This window comes from Halichoerus grypus, chromosome 12 (assembly GCF_964656455.1).
Source record: "Halichoerus grypus chromosome 12, mHalGry1.hap1.1, whole genome shotgun sequence".
Classification (NCBI taxonomy): Eukaryota; Metazoa; Chordata; class Mammalia; order Carnivora; family Phocidae; genus Halichoerus; species Halichoerus grypus.
Window position 1 is genome coordinate 91,087,305 of NC_135723.1, and position 21,079 is coordinate 91,108,383.

Consider the following 21,079-nt stretch of genomic DNA (forward strand, 5'->3'; position numbering starts at 1 on the left):
CTTGAATTCAGGGACACCAGGTGGCTCAGTCAGTTAAGCGTCTGCCTTCGGCTCAGGTCACGATCCCAGGGTCCTGAGATGGAGTCCTGCATCAGACTCGCTGCTCAGTGGGAAGTCTGCTTCTCCCTCTGCCCCTTTCCCCTCGTTCTCTCTCTCTCTCTCTCTCTGATAAATAAAATCGCTAGGGGAAAAAAAAAAAAAAAAAGACCTTGAATTCACAGAACTTATATCTCCATGGAGGAGTCAGGCAATAAACAGATAAAGAAATAAAGGCATAATGCAAACCTTTTTTTTAAGGTTTTGTTTATTTATTTGAGAAAGAGAGCACGCAGTGGGGGAGGAGCAAAGGGAGAAGGACAAGCAGACTCCATACTGAGCCCAGAGCCCCACAAGAGGCTCCATCCCATGACCCCAAGATCATGACCTGAGCTGAAATCAAGTCGACAAATAAAGGCATGATGTAATTTCAGAAAGTGGTAATTGGTATAAAGAAAAATAAAAGCAAGGTAAGACTATGGGGCAGTTCCATGCTATTTTAGACAGCAGTCAGGGAAGCTCTTTCTGGGAAAGTGAGCTGGGACCTGAATGAAATGAGGTTTGGGGAAGAGCTGGTGTTTTGCTGACTGACAGGGAGGCCCATTTGGCTGCAGCAAGACTTGCCAGGCAGTGAGTGATGGGAGAGGAGGCCTGAGAGATGGGCAGGGGGACCAGATCACCAGCCTGCCTAGATTAGGGAAGAGAGAGCCTATTCTAAAGTATTTTCCCCCAACACTGTGATTTTTCTCCCTTTTTAGACTCCTCCTTTAAGGGAAACAAAGTCATTGAAAATATAATTTGCTCATTTTGTTTTTGGCCTTTTTAATTAGTTTGCTCATTTTAAATATAAAGGTGTCTGCCAATTGTCTCTAAAAGTTTCTTTCAATGGCACATTCAGATATTAAGTATTACTTCCTCTCCTTTGCAAGTATTTCTTGGTGAGTGGGGTCAGTCAAAGGTCTTGGGACTCTGTGTTGTCTTTAAGCAGCAGATTGTCATGTGAACTATTCCATTTGTCTGGTCCTATCTCCTGGGACTTTTGAGAATATTTTAATATTTGAGTAGAAATTCCAGTTTATGGGCATGTACCTTCTTTGTGTAATAGGTTTGTCATTTTTCTCTTGGTCCTTGATTTTCATTTTTCAATCTGCTACCTCCTTCACCACATCTTTTTAGCATAACCCTCACGTGAGTAAGTTAGAAACATGTACATCCCCCTTAATGTTGGGATACAAACCTTTATCTATCAAACATTTCTGCTTTTGACAAAGTCAGCCCCTAGTTATGCCCCATGTGGTAGGCAGCTTCGAAGATGGATCCAATTATTCTGCTTCTTGGTATTTATACCCTTGTGTAACTCCCTAACCTTCAGTGTGGGCTGGACTTCCTTCAAACACATAGAATATGTCAAAAGTAATGAGCTTTCAAGAAAGATTCTGGCTCCTCACTTGCTTGACCTCTCTTCCTCTCCTGCTTGCTTACTCCAAGGAAAACCAGCCACCAGGTTGTGAGCTGCCCTATTGAGTAGCCCACATAGCAAGGAACTGAGGAAGATGTCCAGCCAATAACCAGCAAGGAACTGAATCCCTCAGTCCAACAACCCTTGAGCAACCGCATCCTGCTAATAACCATGTGAGTGACTCTGGGAGCAGATTCCTCCCCCCAACCCCAGGCTGAACCTGAAGATAACTATAACGTTATCAGAGACCCTGAACCAGAGGACTCAGCTAAGCTGCATCCAGATTCCCAACCCACAGACTAAAGGTAATACATGTAAGTTGTTTTAAGCCACTAAATTTTTTCTTCATAAAATAAGTCATATAATAGTTGGAACCCTAAAATGTTTGATGAAATTTACCTGTACTCCAAAAACAGTCACAATCCCTAATGGTGAGTTTTTTCATCCTCCTTTGTTTCATGTTTCCTTCTTCCATTCAGCGTACACAAGACTTCGCACTGGCTCATTTCTTGTTCTACACTTGAGTCTAGCATCTGTCCCTTTCCCTCTCATTCTTAGGACTTAGCAATTGCGTTGGCTTTTTTTTTTTTTTCCAGCTTCTCTGTCATCCTTAAAAAGCAGCAGCACTTACTCCCCTGTCTTTTTTCTTTTCTCCTTTTTTTTTTTTTTGAGATATAATTGACATATAACATTACATTAGTTTCAGGTGTACAACATAACCACTCAATATTTGTATATATTGCAAAAAGATCACCACAATGTTCCGGCTATAATCAACATGATGTATGTTACATTCCCAGGACTTATTTATTTTATAACTGAGGAGTTTATACCTTTTGACCCACTTCACCCATTCTGCCTACCCACTCCTGCCTGTGGTAGTCACCAGTCTGAATACTCTGTATCTATACATTCAGGGGTTTTTTGTTTTTGTTTTTATATCCCACATATAAATGAGATTGTACAGTATTTGTCTTTCTGTGTGACTTATTTCACTTAACATAACGCCCTCAAAGTCCATCCATGTTGTTGCAAATGGCAAGATTTCCTTCTTTTTATGGATAAATAATATTCCATTGTGTATATATACCACATTTTCTTTATCCATTCATCCACTGATGGACACTTAGTTTGCTTCCATGTCTTGGCTATTATAATGCTGCAATGAACATGGGGCTGCAGATATCTTTTCCAGGTAGTGGTTTTGTTTCCTTCAGATGAATACCCAGAAGTGGAATTGCTGGGCCATATGATAGTTCTATTTTTAATTTTTTGAGGAATGTCCATACTATTTTCCACAGTGGTTGCACCAATTTACATTCCTACCAGTGGTACACAAGGGTTTCCTTTTCTGCACATCCTCGCCAACATTTCCTATTTCTTGTCTTTTTTGATAATAGCCATTCTTTTTTTTTTTTCTTTCTTAATTGAATTTTTATTGGTTGTTTTGAGGATCAGTACAGACATTTCAATTTGTACACAATTCTTAACGTATGTACCGAAAATCTAAAAAAACCATGTAGTTGTGATTCTTTTCTAAAAGTTATTCCAGTGACCTTCCAGCTTAAAATTTGGAGGCAAATTTTCCTTAACAGTATATCAAGTACCAAGATCTTCAAATGCTGATACACTGTTACATTGTTAAGTCCCATTAATTCACAATTTAATATCATATACACTACATACTCAAATTCTCAATCTTGCACAGCACATTAACAGAGTTACTAGGAAAACTGGACTACCACGACCAAGATATTACAGAGTGCACAAGAATTCTGACCGGGAGAGCCAAGATCTAGGCGTGGTTTTCTTTAGGAAACAATTCTACCAAAAACAACATGGGAATAGAAGTAATTTAAAATATTCAAGACATAGTAAATGCACGACTGACTCCAAATTGCCATTTAGTATGCTTGGTATTATAGGATATAAAAACTACCCCATCTATGGAATGTTGAGCTGACACCCAAGACAATCAAAGCCTCCCACATTCAATATCCCACTATTTCCTGGTTGTACCAAAAAATAAACAACCAGCAAATGATTTCACCTCTTAAAAAAAAGCATTTACACTTAAAAAATGGGATGAGGTGGGATTCCCTCCTTCTTAAAAATGTTTTTAGAGCTACTAAAAAACTTGCATTTACAAAATAGTTGATAAAAATATTCCTCTGGATTGTACAAGAAGGGCGACAGGGACCACTGATAAGACATGGTTTATGGTATTAATCAGACTTGGCTTCTTTCTCTCCTGCTTCATCGGAGGCTGGACTCTCCTCATTTTTAGTTTCTCCGTTTTCTGCAGGTAAGTCTTCTTTCGTTTCTTGGTTATCCACTTCAGCCTGTTTTCCCTTTGCTCCCCTTTTCCCCTTTGTTTGCACTTTTTTGTCTGAAGATTTATCCTTTCCTGCCGCCTCTTTTGGCTTCGTTTCCACTTTTGCAGGAGCGGGTTTAGCTGACAACCTCGCCGACCTCCTCTTGGGCTTCCTCTTGGGCATCGTGGCGGCGGGGCGGGCGCGTGCCGGGTGCCTGCGGGCCGCGGCGCGCCCAGAGCCTTCGCGAAGCTGGGCTGCCTGGCCGCTACCGCTCCTCCCGCCCGATAATAGCCATTCTAACAGGTGTGAGATGATAATTCATTGTGGTTTGCATTTGCCCTTCCCTGATGGTTAGTGATGTTGAACACCTTTTTATGTATGTGTGTGTGTGTGTGTGTGTGTATGTGTGTTACATATATATAAAATACAGAGAGAGAGCGTGAGTGCGGGAGTCAGAGGGAGAGCGAGAGAGAGAATCTTAAGCAGGCTCCACACAGCACAGAGCCTGATACAAGTTTCGATCTCACAACCCTGAGATCATGACCTGAGCCAAAATCAAGAGTCGGAGGTTTAACGACTAAACCACCCAGGCACCCCAGTTCTTGATATATTTTGGATATTAACCCCATATCAGATATGTGATTTGCAAATATTTAATGCCATTTAGTAGATTGTCTTTTCATTTTGAGGATGGTTTCCTTTGCTGCACAAAAGCTTTTTGGTTTGATGTAGCCCCATTTGTTTATTGTTGCTTTTATCGCCTTTGGTTTTGGTGTCAAATCCAAAAAATCATTGCCAATACCAATGTCGAGGAGCTTACCACCTGTTTTCTTCTAGGATTTTTTTGGGTTTCAGGTCTTACATTCAAGTTTTTATTCCCTTTTGAGTTAATTTTTGTGTATGGTTTAAGATAGTGGTTTTGCTTCATTCTTTTGCATGTGGCTGTCCAGTTTTCACATTACCATTTATTAAAGAGACTGTCCTTTCCCCATTGTATATTCTTAGCTCCTTTGTTATAAATTAATTGACCTTATATGCATGGGTTTCTTTCTGGGCTCCCTATTCTGTTCCACTGATCTATCTGTCTGTTCTTATGCCAATACTATAGCTTTGTAATATAGTTTGAAATCAGGAAGCATGATGCCTCCAGCTTTGCTTTACTTTCTCAAAATTGCTTTGCCTATTTTGGGATTGTTTGTTCTATGTTTGTGAAAAATGTCATTAGAATTTTGATAGGGATTACATTGAATCTGTAGACCACTTTGAGTAAGGTGGACATTTTAACATTATTAATTCTTCCAATTCATAAAGCAAGAAATATCTTCCTATTTATTTGAATTTTCTTTAATTTCTTTCATCAATGTCTTAGTTTTCAGTTACAGGTCTTTTACCTCCTTGATTAAGTTTATTCGTAGGTATTTCATTCTGTTTGATGCAATTGTAAATGGAATTGTTTTCTTAATTTCTCTTTCTGATAGTTCATTATTAGTGTATAAAAATGCAACAGATTTTGTATGTGGATTTTTGTATCCTGCAAATATACTGAATTTGTTTAGTAGTTCTAACAGTCCTTTGGTGGAGTCTTTAGGATTTTCTATATAAAATATTGTGTCATCTACAAATGGTGATAGTTTTACTTCTTCCTTTCTTATCTGGATGCCTTTTATTTCTTTTTCTTGCCTAATTGCTCAGGCTAGAACTTCCAGTACTATTTTGAATAAAAATGGTGAGAGTGGGCATCCTTGTCTTGTTCCTGATCTTAGAGCTTTTCCCCACTGAGTATGATGCTGGCTGTGGGCTTGTCATATATGGACTTTATTAGGTTGAGATATATTCCCTTCATAGCTACTTTATGGAGAGTTTTTCTTATAAATGGATGTTGAATTTTGTCAGATGCTTTTTCTGCATCTATTGAGATGATCATGATTTTTATCCTTCGTTTTGTTAATGTGCCATATCACATTAATTTATGAATGTTGAACCATCCTTGCATCCTTGGAATAAATCCCACCTGGTTATGGTGTATCATCCTTTTAATGTATTGTTGGATTTGGTTTGCTAATATTTTGTTGAAGATTTTTGCATCTATATTTATCAGGGATATTGGCCTGTCATTTTCTTTGTCTTTTGTGGTGTCCTTGTCTCGTTCTGGAATCAGGGTAATGCTGGCTTCATAAAATTACTTTGGAAGTGTTCCCTCCTCTTCTATTTTTTGGAAAAGTTTGAGAAGGATTGGTATTAATTTTTCTTTAAATGTTTGGTAGAATTCAACAATGAAGCCATCTGGTCCTGGATTTTGTTTGTTGGGAGGTTTTTTATAACCAATTAAATTTCTTTACTAGTAATTTGCTCAAATTTTTTCTTTCTTCATGATTCAGTCTTGGTAGGTTGTATGTTTCTAAGAATTTATCCATTTCTTCTAGGTTGTCCAATTTTTTGGCATATAATTGTTCATAGCAGTCTCTTATGATCCCTTGTATTCCTGTGGTATCAGTTGTAACATTTCCTCTTTCATTTCTGATTGTATTTATTTGAGTCTTCTCTCTTTTTCTTGGGGAGTCTAGGTAAAGGCTTGTCAATTTTTTTTTCTTAAAAAAAAAACTTAGTTTCATTTTTTTTGCATTGCCTGTTAAGTCTCTATGTCATTTATTTCCACTGTGATCTTTGTTATTTCCTTTCTTCTACTAACTTTGAGCTTCATTTGTTCTTCTTTTTCTAATTCCTTGAGGTATAAAGTTAGGCTGTTTAGTTGAGATTTTCCTTGTTTCTTAATGTAGCCATTTACTGCTCTTCTACCCATTTTGATGTTTGTGGTTGTTTTTTTTTCTCATTTGCCCAATGTATAGGAGTCACTCATCTAGTTTGGGGATTTCTTTCAGAAGAAATTGTTCTGTATGTAGCTTCAGTGGGTCCATGGTAGAACGTGAGTTCAGGATTCTCTTACACTGCTATCTTGAATCAGAGCCTCCTGTCTGTTCTTGATAAATGGCACCTGAATGATTGGAAGTCATATTTTCCCAAAACCAAAATCAAGTACAAAGCCAACAAGATATTTTCCTGATTTTTTGTGATATTATTTACTATATTTCCATGTGTCAATCTATTTACAAATTTGCTCTACATGTTATCTATGCCTTCATCCTAATTATTAAGACAAATTGTGTCCAGAACTGGGCACTTGACAGATTGCCCCATCATGAAAATAAAACCCTCCTTGGAGGAACGCATGTCCCAGTGCATCCACATGCTTTCAATCTGAGTATTCAATAAATATTAGTCTATTGATTTTCTCTCTTTTTATGTCCTATAATTTCTTCAGTTGATCCACAAGAATTTGCTAAGTACCTTTTGAATTCCAGACATAATATGTCCATATTTCCCAGGTATAAAACTTTCTCAAAGAAAGAAATGGAATCTCACCACTTACCCTTTTCCTAGACTAATGGTTAGGGGAAGAAAAGGCCATGTTCAGTCAAGTATGAAGATGTGACCCAGTGGCAGATGTGTTCCAGTCTGGTGTTTCTCAACCTTTTCTGGAGTTGGAGATTAACTTTGACCTCAAGGCTTAGCCAGTAGATGAATATCACAGCACCTAAGGAAATTTAAGTTGGTGACAGAAAGATATGGTTGTTTTGGTTCTCTGTCCTAAACTGTGATCTTTCCTCCATTTCCCATGAATCAGAGAAAGAGTTCAATGGCAAGCCTGCTGCCTTTCTTGCTGAGAGGAAAAATCTGCCTAAGCCCACATGAAAAAGCTATGCAGAATAATAAACAAAAACATCCCTAGAGCCATATCCTGATACTGATACATGACACAAGCCTTGAAGAGTTGGTCCTCCCAAGTGAAATTGTATGCCAGAGAATATGTGTGAGACTAGACAGCAGTTGGCTTACAAAGGTCTCCCTCATCAATGGTGAGAACTATGTGAAGAGGAGGGGCAGGCAAGAAAGGATGCCATCACAAAAAGGTGCCTAACTCTGTTAGTCAACTCGGGTTGACATAATAAAGTACCACAAACCAGGTAGCTTAAAGTAACAGAAATTGTCTCACAGTTCTAGAGACCAAAGGTCTTAAATCAAGGTGTCAGTAGGGCCATGATACTTCTGAGACTCTAGATAGAATTCTTCTTTGCCTCCTCTTAGCCTCAGGTGGTGGCTGTCCAACCTTGGTATTCCTTGGCTTGCAGCTGTGTCATTACAATCCTTGCTTCCATCGTCACATGGCATCCTCCCTCATCTGTGTGTGTCTTCACGTGGAATTTTCCTACCTATATATCTCTCTCCCTCCTCTTCTTTAAAGAATACCAATCAGATTGAATTAAGGGCCCACACTACTGTGGTATGACCTTATTTTAACTAATTGGATCTGTAATGATGGTATTTCCAAATAGGGTCTCATTCTAAATTATTGGCAACTTCAACATATATTTTGGGGGAACACATTTCAACCCATAACACCTATCAAGCCATCATCAACATTACCCCATGGGTTCCTAGTGCAAGCACATCCCTTTCTTGATCATTTTAATGCCCCTAAACATGTCTTTGATTCTTTGGTAAAACCATCATAGCCTTAAAAAAAAAAAAAAAAAGCAGACTTCATTACATTTAGAATTTAGCATCCCTCTTGTTACTCTGCAAAGTATATGCTATGCCCTTATACTCCTCTTCTGCCTTCTTTTCATACATGTCATTCAAGAGCTCACCCTAATACTCCCCCAACAAACACCAAGTTCTCCAAGTACAGCCCCCTTGCCTTCTGTATGGAACCATTTGTGATTATATGATCAGATTTGGATTTTTTAGAACTTCTCATTCCTCTTGAGCAGTTTTCTCTTTTATTATAACCAACCATGTGATCCCATCTATCTTGTATCAACATTGTTTTAATGGCTTCTGAAGATGCACCTGTCTATTTTGTTCTATAACACCCTTGGCTTTCTACCATCCTTTGAGAGTTTTCCTTCTATTTTAACATGTTCTATCCTTTGGTTCTAATTTGGAATGGAATCACACCTTTACTATCATTTGACATTCCTTCTTTTAATTCTTCTAGTTCTGCCTTCTGTAGAACAAAGAAAATTCCCAGCTTTAAGGAATTTCTTTCAATTACCATTACTTAACCAGTAATGGTGTCTTTCTATTTCACAGTGGTTTTTCTTTTTTTTTTAAGATTTCATTATTTATTTGACATAGAGAGAGACAGCAACATTATTTATTTGACATAGAGAGAGACAGAACACAAGCAGGGGGAGTGGGAGAGGGAGACGCAGGCTTCCCACTGAGCAGGGAGCCAATGAGGGGCTTGATCCCAGGACCCTGGGATCATGACCAAAGCTGAAGGCAGATGCTTAATGACCGAGCCACCCAGGTGCCCCTCACAGTGGTTTTTCTTTCTTGCATGTAGAGCAGGGAGGAGAGAAGATACTGGGAGAAGCTACAGTCACTCCCTAGGAGATCCAGGGTTATAAGGTAGTAGGCTTGGGAGTCCTGTTAACGCCGAGGGATCTGAAATAAGTGGTAATGAGAACTCTGAGCACTGAGATAAAGAACCAAACAAAAGGATTAGGTGAGGGTTACTGCTTCCAACCTCTGAGAAGTATGCCCTGGGCAGACAGTGATCTGGAAGGGGCTAGAAGTCACAGGGGCCTTGGCTACAGATAGGATTGCTTGCTGATAGAGAATAGCCACTGAGGTGGGTCCTAGATGGGGCCACTCTGCCTGAAGCCAAGGAAACATGTCTCTGTCCCTCAATTTCTGAGAAAGGGGACTATGAAAGGGCTCAGTTGGTTAAGCGTCTGCCTTTGGCTCAGGGCATGATCTCAGAGTCCTGGGATCGAGCCCCACATCGGGCTCCCTGCTCCGCGAGAAGCCTGCTTCTCCCTCTCCCACTCCCCCTGCTTGTGTTCCCTCTCTCGCTATGTCTCTCTCTGTCAAATAAATAAATAAAATCTTTTTAAAAAAAGAAAATCTAATAAAAAATCTGTAACCTCTTCCCATCTTAGCAAGATCAGAGATGGCAGGAGCCACTGTGAACAATAGGGGTTGCACAGGTGTGAGCAGCTACAGCCACATGTCCTTGGCCCTGCTCTACCATTGCTGTCCCCAGAGGTCTTGATCCCCACCCTTCCAGTGCCACAAGGCAGCTTCACAATCACGTTCTTAATCCATATTCATGCTGTTTTGCCACTGAGACTGAGCCTGCCAATACACTACAGCTCCTTTTAGAATGTTAGAGAATATTTTCTGAGTCAACTGGCTGTTTGAAAATAAAATTTTATTCAATCCTTACCTTACAACTATATGGAAATAAATTTCAGATGGACTAAGGACAAAAATATAAAATAAAACTAGAGGAAATAGTGATAAAATACTTTTATAATTTTAGTGTGAGAAAGGACTAGACATAATATAAAAGGCAGAAAACATATAGGAAAAACTAGATTTATTTATACATAGATTGATGTGTTATACGTATGTGTGTGTGTGTGTGTGTGTGTATCTCCACACAGAATATGTAATTAAAATAGTATCCATGCTGTTGTTAACCTGAGTCTTTTTTTTTTTTAAAGATTTTATTTATTTATTTGAGAGAGAGAGAGTGAGAGAGACAGCACATGAGAGGGGGGAGGGTCAGAGGGAGAAGCAGACTCCCTGCCGAGCAGGGAGCCCGATGCGGGACTCGATCCAGGGACTCCAGGATCATGACCTGAGTCGAAGGCAGTCGCTTAACCAACTGAGCCACCCAGGCGCCCCAACCTGAGTCTTTTTAAGAGAAGGTCTTTTTTACTTCTTTTTCCTGGTACTCCCATCTCATCCCAAGTAAACGGTGTTAATAGCCTAGTATGTACCTTTCCACACATTTCTTTGTGTCTGTGTCATTCTATATTAATATACAGACAGAGGAGCTTAATCATTGTTGTATTATGCACACTTCCCTGCATTTTGCTTTTCTCACTTAACAATAGAGCTTGAAAAACCCCCCTAGTCCTCTGATATAGATCTAGTGCATTCTTGTTAATGACTAACTAAAAAAGGACTATTGAAAGATAAACTGAGACATATTAAACATTTTAAGAGTTTATTTGAGCAAAAACTGATTGAATCAGTCAGCATCCAGTCTAGCAAATACAAAGGAACTCCAAGGAGCTGTACAAAATGAAAAACTTTCATAGGCAGAAGGGAGCAGAAGCAAGGAAGTTGCACAAAGCAAAAAAGCAGGTTAGTTACTCAAGGTTACTATCCTTTGGGAGATGGCAGGGGTCTATCAGACAAATTACTAAGAAGTGCTGGTCAGGTGGCTCTTGATTGACTGATTCCATTTCTGGGAGCACTGAAACTGTAATTAAGTTAAAACTTGGTTTGGTGATGTGGGGCTTAGCATAAGCAACTCCATTTTGTGCCTGTTTCCTGTTTTTAACAAAATAAAGCACTTTTTATTCCCCAGTTGACAAGCATTTACTCCATTTCCAAATTTTACTTCTGGAAACATCAATTAGATGACATGGGATAATATGCTATTATCTTTTGAATTTCCCTGTAAGTGACCTTCTCCCAGTAATGGAAGATCAGGCTCAGGTTGTTGAATTTGACAACCGATGAGCCCCAAGTGCCCAAGGAGTGGAGATGGGGTTCCAGGAGTGGAACTTAGGAAGGAGTAGGGAGCTGAAGTGGCATGAAGGGCCAAGGAAGGGACACAGACTACAAGGATATTTTTTGCCATGCCACAATTTTGCCTCTGACCAATGTAGGGTCCTCACTTTAGGATACTGTTCACAATGCATCACAAGAGAGGCCATAAATTACTTAAAGGAGGATGGAAGACAACCTGAAACTAAAGATCTGAACTAGAGAGAACAGGGACTTAAGGCTCAGTGAGAAATTTGGTCATTTCTACAACACTGCCACCATGTGGCTGTAGAACATTGCAGCTAGCAAACCTGAAGTTTGGGTTGGAAGAGCTGAGTTAGTTATTAAATAGAATCAGTTCTCATGTTCTATCTTAATTTGTACCTCCCAGGTCAAGGTATAAATATTTCCATCAACCCAAAGAGTGTCGTTACGTTATTTCCAATCAGTACTTCCCCATCATCATTTTTCCAACTGCCATTAGATTTGCTGTTCTTGAGTATTATATAAATGGAATCCTATAGTACATACCCTTTTGTGTGTGGCTCACAGTGTCTTTAAGTTTCACCCATGTGGTTGCATGTAGTCAATTCTTGGTTATTCCCAGTAATAGAATAAATTCTCCACAAATATTGAATTAGTAAACACTGGGTCATTGCTTCTAGGGGAAATTGCTTCTAGGGGAAATACAGCAGTAGGTTCCTGTGAGTCTCAGTCTTAACTCACTTCATTAATACATATAAACAAACATACCAATATATATAAATGTATGTCAACTGATTAATACATGTAAACAAGCAAAATCAAAACAAATACTTTATGTGTGTTTCTGTTTAAAGATGCCTTGTTTAATATATATTGTTGATTCATTAGCTTTGAACTCACTGCCAACAGCATTATATGAACTATGTGCCTGAAAGCAGCTTATCCAACACATACATTTTCTCTGTAAAGCATGTCACAGCCTTCTTGCACTGAGAAGCACTTAGCACTTCAGCACTACAATTGGGCCATTTTGAACAGTGAAATCACCATCGAAAAGCATAAAAATATGAAAAACATAGAACTAAATAGACCACAAAAATAATGCATGTTTACAGTATGAGGGCTGAAACAGAAAGACATAGCATAGCTTTATTCATCCTCACTGGAAACCTGCACACCAAGCAATTCATAGTTTTCACTATTCTGTGCATGTCCATGAATGACCATGAGTGCCATATTGATTTTATCCATTCACATAGATGGAATTTTGGGTTGTTTCTTATGCAGGGCTACTATGAAGTAAGGTTCTAGAAACATTCTTGTAAAAGTTATTTTGTGAAAATGCACACATTTCTCTTGGAGGTGTGAAATTACTGTGCATGTTCAGCTTTATTAGAAACTTTCAAACAGTTTTCCAAAGTGATTTACCATTTTATACTCTCATCAGCAATATGAGAGTTTCACATGTTCCACATCTTCACACCTACCACTGATGGTCTTTTTAATTGTATTTGTTCTGATGGGTGTGCACTGTGGTTTTCATTTGTATTTCCCCAATGATTAGTAATGTTGCTCACCTTTTTATACATTTATTAACCATCTGGATATATTTCTTTACGAAGTTCCTTCTCAAGGTTTTGTCCATTTTTAATTGGGATGTTTATCTTTCCTATAACTGATATATAGGAGTCCTTCTTATATTCTGCATATAAATCCTTTGTCAAATACATGTATTATAAGGGGGTGGGGGAATGGAGTAACTGGGTGATGGACATTAAGGAGGGCACTGTGTGTAAGATTGGTGAATCACTGAACTCTACCTCTGAAACTAATAATACATTATATGTTAATTAATTTAATTTAAATAAAAAATATATATATATTAAAAATACATGTATTTTAACAGGTAATGTGACTATTTTCTCCCAGTGTGTGGTTTCCCTTTTCATGTACTTAATGATGACTTGTGATGAGTGGAAGTTTTACATTTCAATTAGGTCCATTTTGTGAATTTTTTATTTAGGGTTAATGCTTTTCATGTCCTAAGAAATCTTTGCTTACTCCTAGGTAATGAAGTCATTCTCTTATTATTCCTAAAAGCTTTATAATTCTACCTTCTACATTTAGGTCTATAATCCATCTCAAAATAGATTTTCTGTATGATGTGAGGTAGAGATCAAGGTTGATTTTTTTCCCATACAGACATCCAATTGCTCTAGTACTGAAAAACCCTCCTTCTTGAGAAGAAACTTGCATCATTAATTTGAGATCTTTCTTCATTTTAATAAATGTATTACAGCTACACATTCCCCTCTTAATACTGCTTTAACCACATCCTATATATTTTGATATGCTTTGTATTCACTGTTTAGTTCAAATACCATCCAAGATCCATTGTAAAGTTTCCTTTTACCCACAGGTTACTTAGAAGTGTTTCTTCATTTCCAAATATGTTGGAATTTTCTGAATATCTCTTAGTTATTGATTTTTAGTTTAATTCCATTGTGGTCAGAGAACATATTGTGTACTTTTTCAATCTTTTGAGATTTTTTGATACTTGGTTTATTTTGGTGAATGTTCCATGTACACATGTATGTGTCTCTCTCCCTCCCCCTCTATCCTTCACCCACTTGTGCTTGCTCTCTCCTATCTCTCTAAAATAAATAAATAAAATCTTTTTTTTTTTTTTTTTAAAGATGGTAGTTCCTAGAGCACACTGATATAAAGGTATGTTTTTCTCCCTGGGGTGATATTTTGGCACAGTGCCAATTATCTTGTTGCCCAATATACTTGGAAGTAGAGCCAATCACTGTGATATTCACTTAAATTGATATTTAATGGGAGTTGCAAAATGGTGATATTGTAATTCTTACATGAATCACCTGCATCCTTCAGTCAAGAAGAGTCCTCTTTCATCAAGTGGAGATGAACTGTTGTTCCTTGCCAAAGGCAGAATGAAAGTTTAATTATTTTTCTTTAACTACGAATTTCTATTGTATCTTATATAATAATTGTCTGCAATGGTCATCTGTAAATCTTTTCTGCTCTTCTTTCTTTTCTAATAACTTTGGACTTCTGAAGTTGTATTTGTTTAATGTTTTTATAATCACTAATATTTTTGACAATCAAATTGCCCCAAATTTTACCAGTGGCAGCTTGAACAAACTGACTTCTGTCTTTTTGATGTCACCACAATAGTCTTTGATGCTTCCTTCTCTTTGGCACACCCAGAAGTGACAAGCCCACCTTATCCTTTCCCAGCCCCAGTCCATATTCAACCAGGTCTCTGAAGAGCCCTAATTCCCTAGAGTGGAGAAAAGTATGTAAATATCTAAATCTGAGCTCCAGCAAGGCTCACTGCTAGAATGTCATTGCTTTTAGACCCTTTCAGTATGCAGAATATATGTATATATTTTTACTTGAATTTATCTTGGTATATCTAACTCAGATTTAACATGACATGGCATGATTTTATATTTATAGCTCTCCAACACTGAAAATCTTGATTCCTAATAATTTTAAGATATTTACTTATTTGCTTTATCTTAAACATAAAATACTTTCAAAATTATAATACCAGTATTACTACTAAAAATAAAACTATTGACAGAGGAATAAGATTTATTTGCAGTTCCCTCACTCTCAGATTCATTCTTTTTTTTCTTTTATCCTTAATGTATATCTCACTAAAGATGTACAAAGTTCTGTGTTCAAAGGTCACTTGGAATAATTCTTTTTTCTCTGAAATTATGTTATCAAGTGGACGTACAGTTAGGTTCATTTGTTTACATTTTTTTCTATTTTTAAGGCTTCCTTTTTTACTTTTATGATCTAATTTTTTAACATGAAAAATACATATCTTTAAGGTGGAAATTATGTAGAAAAAATGTACTCATGAATTTGCTTTTATTCCAAAGCCTTTCACCAGGACTCCAAACTACCGCCATCTCCACTAGAGGGAACTATTTTTATTCATTTCTAGTTTGTCATTCCAGTGTTTCTCTTTCAAAACTTTTTCCTCAGCTTGCATCTTCTAATCAATGAAATGTAGAATATCTGTGCCAAGCAATATACATTTTAGTTCTGAGGGCTTCTGAACTTCATTGAAAAGATATCTTACTATTTGTTGTCTTCTAGGACTCTTTTGGTCACTCAGTATTCTATTGAGATTTGTGCATGTTGTTCTCTGTAGCTGTTGTTCACTCATTTTCATTGAGGTATACTGTTCCATTGTATGAATACACCACAAGTCATTTATCCTTCTGTCAATAGCATTTGGTTGTTTCTGGGGTTTTTTTCCTATATGTGTATACTCTCACAAATATTCTATTTCAGACAAAGTGGACTGCAGAGGAAAGAGAGGCATTTCATAATGGTAGAAGTGTCAATTCTCCAAGAAAATTTAATTCCTGATGTGTGTGTACCTAACAACAGTTAGACTAAAGTTTTTAACAAAAAAGCCACAAAATACATGATACAAAAGCTGATAGAGCTAAGAGGAGAAATAGACTAACCCACTATTGTATTTGGAGACTTCAACACCCCTCTATCAGAAATGAACAGATCAAGAAAGTAGAAAATCAGTAAGGATATAATTGAGCTGAACAGCACCATCAAACACCTGGATCTAATTAATGTCTATAGATTATGTCATCCAAAAATAGGAGAGTGCACATACTTTTCAAACTCACACAGAATATTCACCAAGAGAAATCCCATTCTAGGGGTGCCTGGGTGGCTCAATTGGTTAAGCATCTGCCTTTGGCTCAGGTCGTGATCCCCGGGTCCCCAGATCAAGCCCCATGTTGGGCTCCCTGCTCAGTGGGGAGTCTGCTTCTCCCTCTCCCTCTGCCCTTTCCTCTGCCCATGCTCTCTCTCTCTATTCTCTATTAAATAAATAAATAAAATCTTAAAAAAAAGAGAGAAATCACATTCTGGGCCATAAAACACACCTTAACAATCTTTTTTTTAATTCAACTAGCCAACACATAGTACATCATCAGTTTCAGATGTAGTGTTCAACAATTCATCACTTGCATATAACACCCAGTGCTCATCACATGCCTTCCTTAATGCCCATTCTTAAATGAATAGAAATTACACAAAGTATGCTCTCAGACTACAATGGAATTAAACTAGAAACTAATAACAGAAAGATAGCTGGAAAACTTCTCAAATACTTGGAGATTAAATAATACATTTCTAAGTAGCACATGGATCAAAGAAATCTCAAGAGAAATTTTTAGATATTTTGAAATAAATGAAAATAAAAGTACAGCTTATCAAAATTTGTGAGATGTAGCAAGAGCAGTATTTCAAGGGAAATTTATAGCATTGAACACATATGTTAGAAAAGAAGAAAGATCTAAAATCAATAATTTAAGCCTCCACCTTAGGAAACTAGAGAATAAACAGCAAATTAGATTCGGGGCACCTGGCTGGCTCAGTTGGGGGAGGGTGCAACTCTTGATCTTGGGGTGCAACTCTTGATCTTGGGGCCATGGGTTTGAGTCCCATGTTGGGGGGGTGGAGATTACACTAAAAAAAATAAGAGAAGGCAAGATGGCAGAGGAGTGGGGGACCCCATTTCAACTGGTCCCCTGAATTTAGTTGGATATCTATCAAACCATTTTGAACACCCATGAAATCAGCCTGAGATGTAAGAATATATATCTGGATCTCTACAAGCAGAAAAGCGACTGCTTTTTGAAAGGTAAGACATGCGGAGTCGTGAATCTGTGGGGAAATATCAAAAGATAAGTGGAAGGGGGAGGGAGCCTCCATAAACTGGCTCCTGGAAAGTGATATAATACCCAAGTGCAAAATAAGAACCCTTGGAAATCTGCTCTAGTGAGGGACATCCCTCTCTGAAAGAGGCTCTGGAAATGAAAAGGCAGAATTCCAGATGGGTCACTGTGGTCTCGGGATCCAAGGAGTCAGAGTGTGAATGGGGTGCCTGAAGTGGTAGAGTGCCTGAGCAGTGGAGCTGGGAAGCAGGTTATGGTCAACAAGTCCAGGAGGGGACTCTCAGCTCAAGTGGCTATAAACTGAGAGCTGAGCAAGTTGGTAATCTCTCTTGTCCTGAGCAGCCTGAAAAGGACTGGAACCTGGGGGCCATTTGGCATCCCCTGGGAGGGGTGAGACAGGGTGGTAAGAGCCCAGAAAGAACATTAGGGCGGCACCCAGACATGATCCAGGAGCTTCAGGTGCATGTGTGAGCCCACGGCGGCTTGCAACTTTAGAGTCACAAACGGCAGTGGCACTCCTGGGCCCCTGTGACTACCTCTGAGAGAGTTGTAGTGAGCATGCACCATGGGAGGCTATGGTTTTCCATGCATACAGAAGTGGAGACTGTTTGTCCCAGAGGGTTTATCAAAGAGTATAGACTGCGATCTTTCTGCTCTGGGCCAGAGGTTTGAGCATGGCCATTTTTGCTCTGATTCTCTGAAGAGGTTTGGAAAGCCTCCAGGGAACAAAAGCCACACAGAGGACCAGTTTGCACTGAGCCCATCTCCCTGACAGGGGGTGGGACAACTCCGCCAATGCCAGGGGAATATAATATATTGAGCTCCAGGTGTTGCCCCACGACTCATTTATTTTCAGATAAAATTCTCCCTTTTTTCTTTTTCTTATGCTTTTTCTCTTTTTTTCCTTTTTATTTTTTTCCAATTTCAACTACGTGCTTATTATACCAACTTATATTTCATAGTCGCTTTTTAACTTGTATTTTTTCACATCTACATTTTATAGATATATGCTTCATTTTAATCCTTTTTCACTCTATTCAATTTTATATATATATGTATATGCATATACATATATATATAAGTTTTTACTTTCCTTGCAATTTTGGGATGTAGTGTCTTCTAACATACAGACCAAAATTCACCCAGGAACAAGTGGATCACCCTACTTTGTCCACACTGCAAGATTATATTTCTCTTCCCCTCCTCCCCCACTTTTTAAAATTTTATTCCTGTGTTTCATTTTGGCTTTGTTTGTTTTTCTGTGGTGACTTCCAACCACTCTGGATTTTTCTAGGGTGCATCTTGCTTGGATCGTGGTTGATATTTTGGACTCTGTTCATTCGCCCACCCATGTTCTCTGGGCAGAATGACTAGAAGAAGGAACTCACACAAAAAAAAGAACCAGAGGCAGTGTTCTCTGCCACAGAGCTAATTGATATGAATATAAGATGTCGAAGATAGAATTCAGGATAACAATCATAAAGTTAATAGCTAGGCTTGAAAAAAGCGTAAGTGACAATATAGAATCTCTAAGGGTGGAAATGAGATCTAATCAGGCCAATCTTAAAAATGCTATGAATGAGATGCAGTCTAAACTGGATACTCTAACAGCTAGGGTCAATGAGGCAGAAGAGAGAATAAGTGATCTAGAGGATAAGCTGATAGAAAGGAAGGAAGTTGAGGAAAACAGAGTTAGACAACTAATAGCCCATGAAAAAAGGCCTGGAGAGATTAATGATGCCATGAAACGTTCCAATGTCAGAATTATTGGGATCCCTGAGGGGGTGGAAAGAGTGAGAGGGCTAGAAAGGATATTTGAGCAAATCATAGCTGAGAACTTCCCTAATATGGGGAAGGAAATAAGCATTCATGTCCAAGAGGCAGAGAGGACGCCTCCCAAGATCAATAAAAATAGACCCCGACATACAATAGTGAAGCTTGCAAATCATGAAGACAAAGAAACTATCCTGAGAGCAGCTAGGGAGAGGAGGTTCCTTACATATGAAGGGAGGAACATCAGAGTAACATCAGACCTATCCACAGAAAACTGCCAAGCCAAAAAGGGCTGGCAAGACATATTAGGATACTAAATGAGAAGAACATGCAGCCAAGAATACTTTATTCAACAAAGCTGTCATTCAGAATGGATGGAGAGATAAAGAGCTTCCAGGAAAGGCAGAAACTGAAAGAATATGTGACTCCCAAGCCAGCCCTGCAAGAAATATTAAGGGGGATTCTGTAAGTGAAAAGAGACCCCAAGAGTAATATAGACTAGAAAGTAACAGAGACAATCTACAGAAACAGGGGTTTTACAGACAATACAATGGCACTAAATTCATCTTTCAGTAGTTACTCTGAATTTAAATGGGCTAAATGCTCCAATCAAAAGACATAGGGTAACAGATTGGATAAAAAAGCAGGACCCATCCATATGCTGTCTATAAGAGACTCATTTTGAACCTAAAGACACCTCCAGATTGAAAGTGAGGGGATGGAGAATAATTACCACACAAATGGACCTCAAAAGAAAGCTAGGGTAGCAATTCTCATATCAGACAAATTAGATTTTAAACCAAAGACTGTAGTAAGAGATGTAGAGGGATATTATATCATACTTAAAGGGTCTATCCAACAAGAAGATCTAACAATTGTAAATATCTATGCCCCCAACATGGGAGCAGCCAATTATATAAACCAATTAATAACCAAAATAAAGAAACATATTGATAATAATACAATAATAGTAGGAGACTTCAACACTCCACTCACAGCAATGGACAAATCATCTAAGCAGAAGATCAGCAAATCAACAAGAGCTGTGAATGACACATTGGACCGAATGGACTTAGTAGATATAGAACATTCCATCCTAAATCAACAGAATACTCATTCTTCTCGAGTGCACATGGAACTTTCTTGAGCATAGATCACATACTGGATCATAAATCAGGTCTCAATCAATACCAAAAGATTGAGATTATTTCCTGCATATTTTCAGACCACAATGCTTTGAAACTGGAATTCAGTCACAAGAAGAAATTTGGAAGGAACTCAAACACCTGGAGGTTAAAGAGCATCCTGCTAAAGAATGAATGGGTCAACCAGGAAATTAAAGAACTTAAACAATTCATTAAAACCAATGAAAATGAAAACACATCGGTTCAAAACCTATGGGACACTGCAAAGGCAGTCCTAAGAGGGAAGTACATAGCCATCCAAGCCTCTCTCAAAAAATTAGAAAAATCTCAAATGCACAAGCTAAACTTACACCTAAAGGACCTGGAGAAAGAACAAAAAATAAAGTCTAAACCAAGCAGGAGAAGAGAAATAATAAAGATTAGAGCAGAAATAAATGAAATAGAAACTAGAACAGTGGTACGGATCAACAAAACTAGAAGCTGGTTCTTTGAAAGAATTAATAAGATCAATAAACCTCTGGCCAGACTTAACCAAAAGAAAAGAGAAAGGACCCAAATTAATAAAATCATTAATGAAAGGGGAAAGATCATGACTAATACCAAGGAAATAGAGACAACTGTTAGAACTTATTATCAGCAGCTATATGCCAACAAATTAGGCAGCCTGGAAGAAATGGATGTATTTCGGGGCACCTGGGTGGCTCAGTCGTTAAGCGTCTGCCTTCGGCTCAGGTCATGATCCCAGGGTCCTGGGATCGAGCCCCGCATCGGGCTTCCTGCTCGGCGGGAGGCCTGCCTCTCCCTCTCCCACTCCCCCTGCTTGTGTTCCCTCTCTCGCTGTGTCTCTCTCTGTCAAATAAATAAATAAAATCTTTAAAAAAAAAAAAAAAAAAAAAGAAATGGATGTATTTCTGGAAACTTATAAACTACCAAGACTAAAACAGGAAGAAATAGACAATCTGAATAGACCAATAACCAGTAATGAAATTG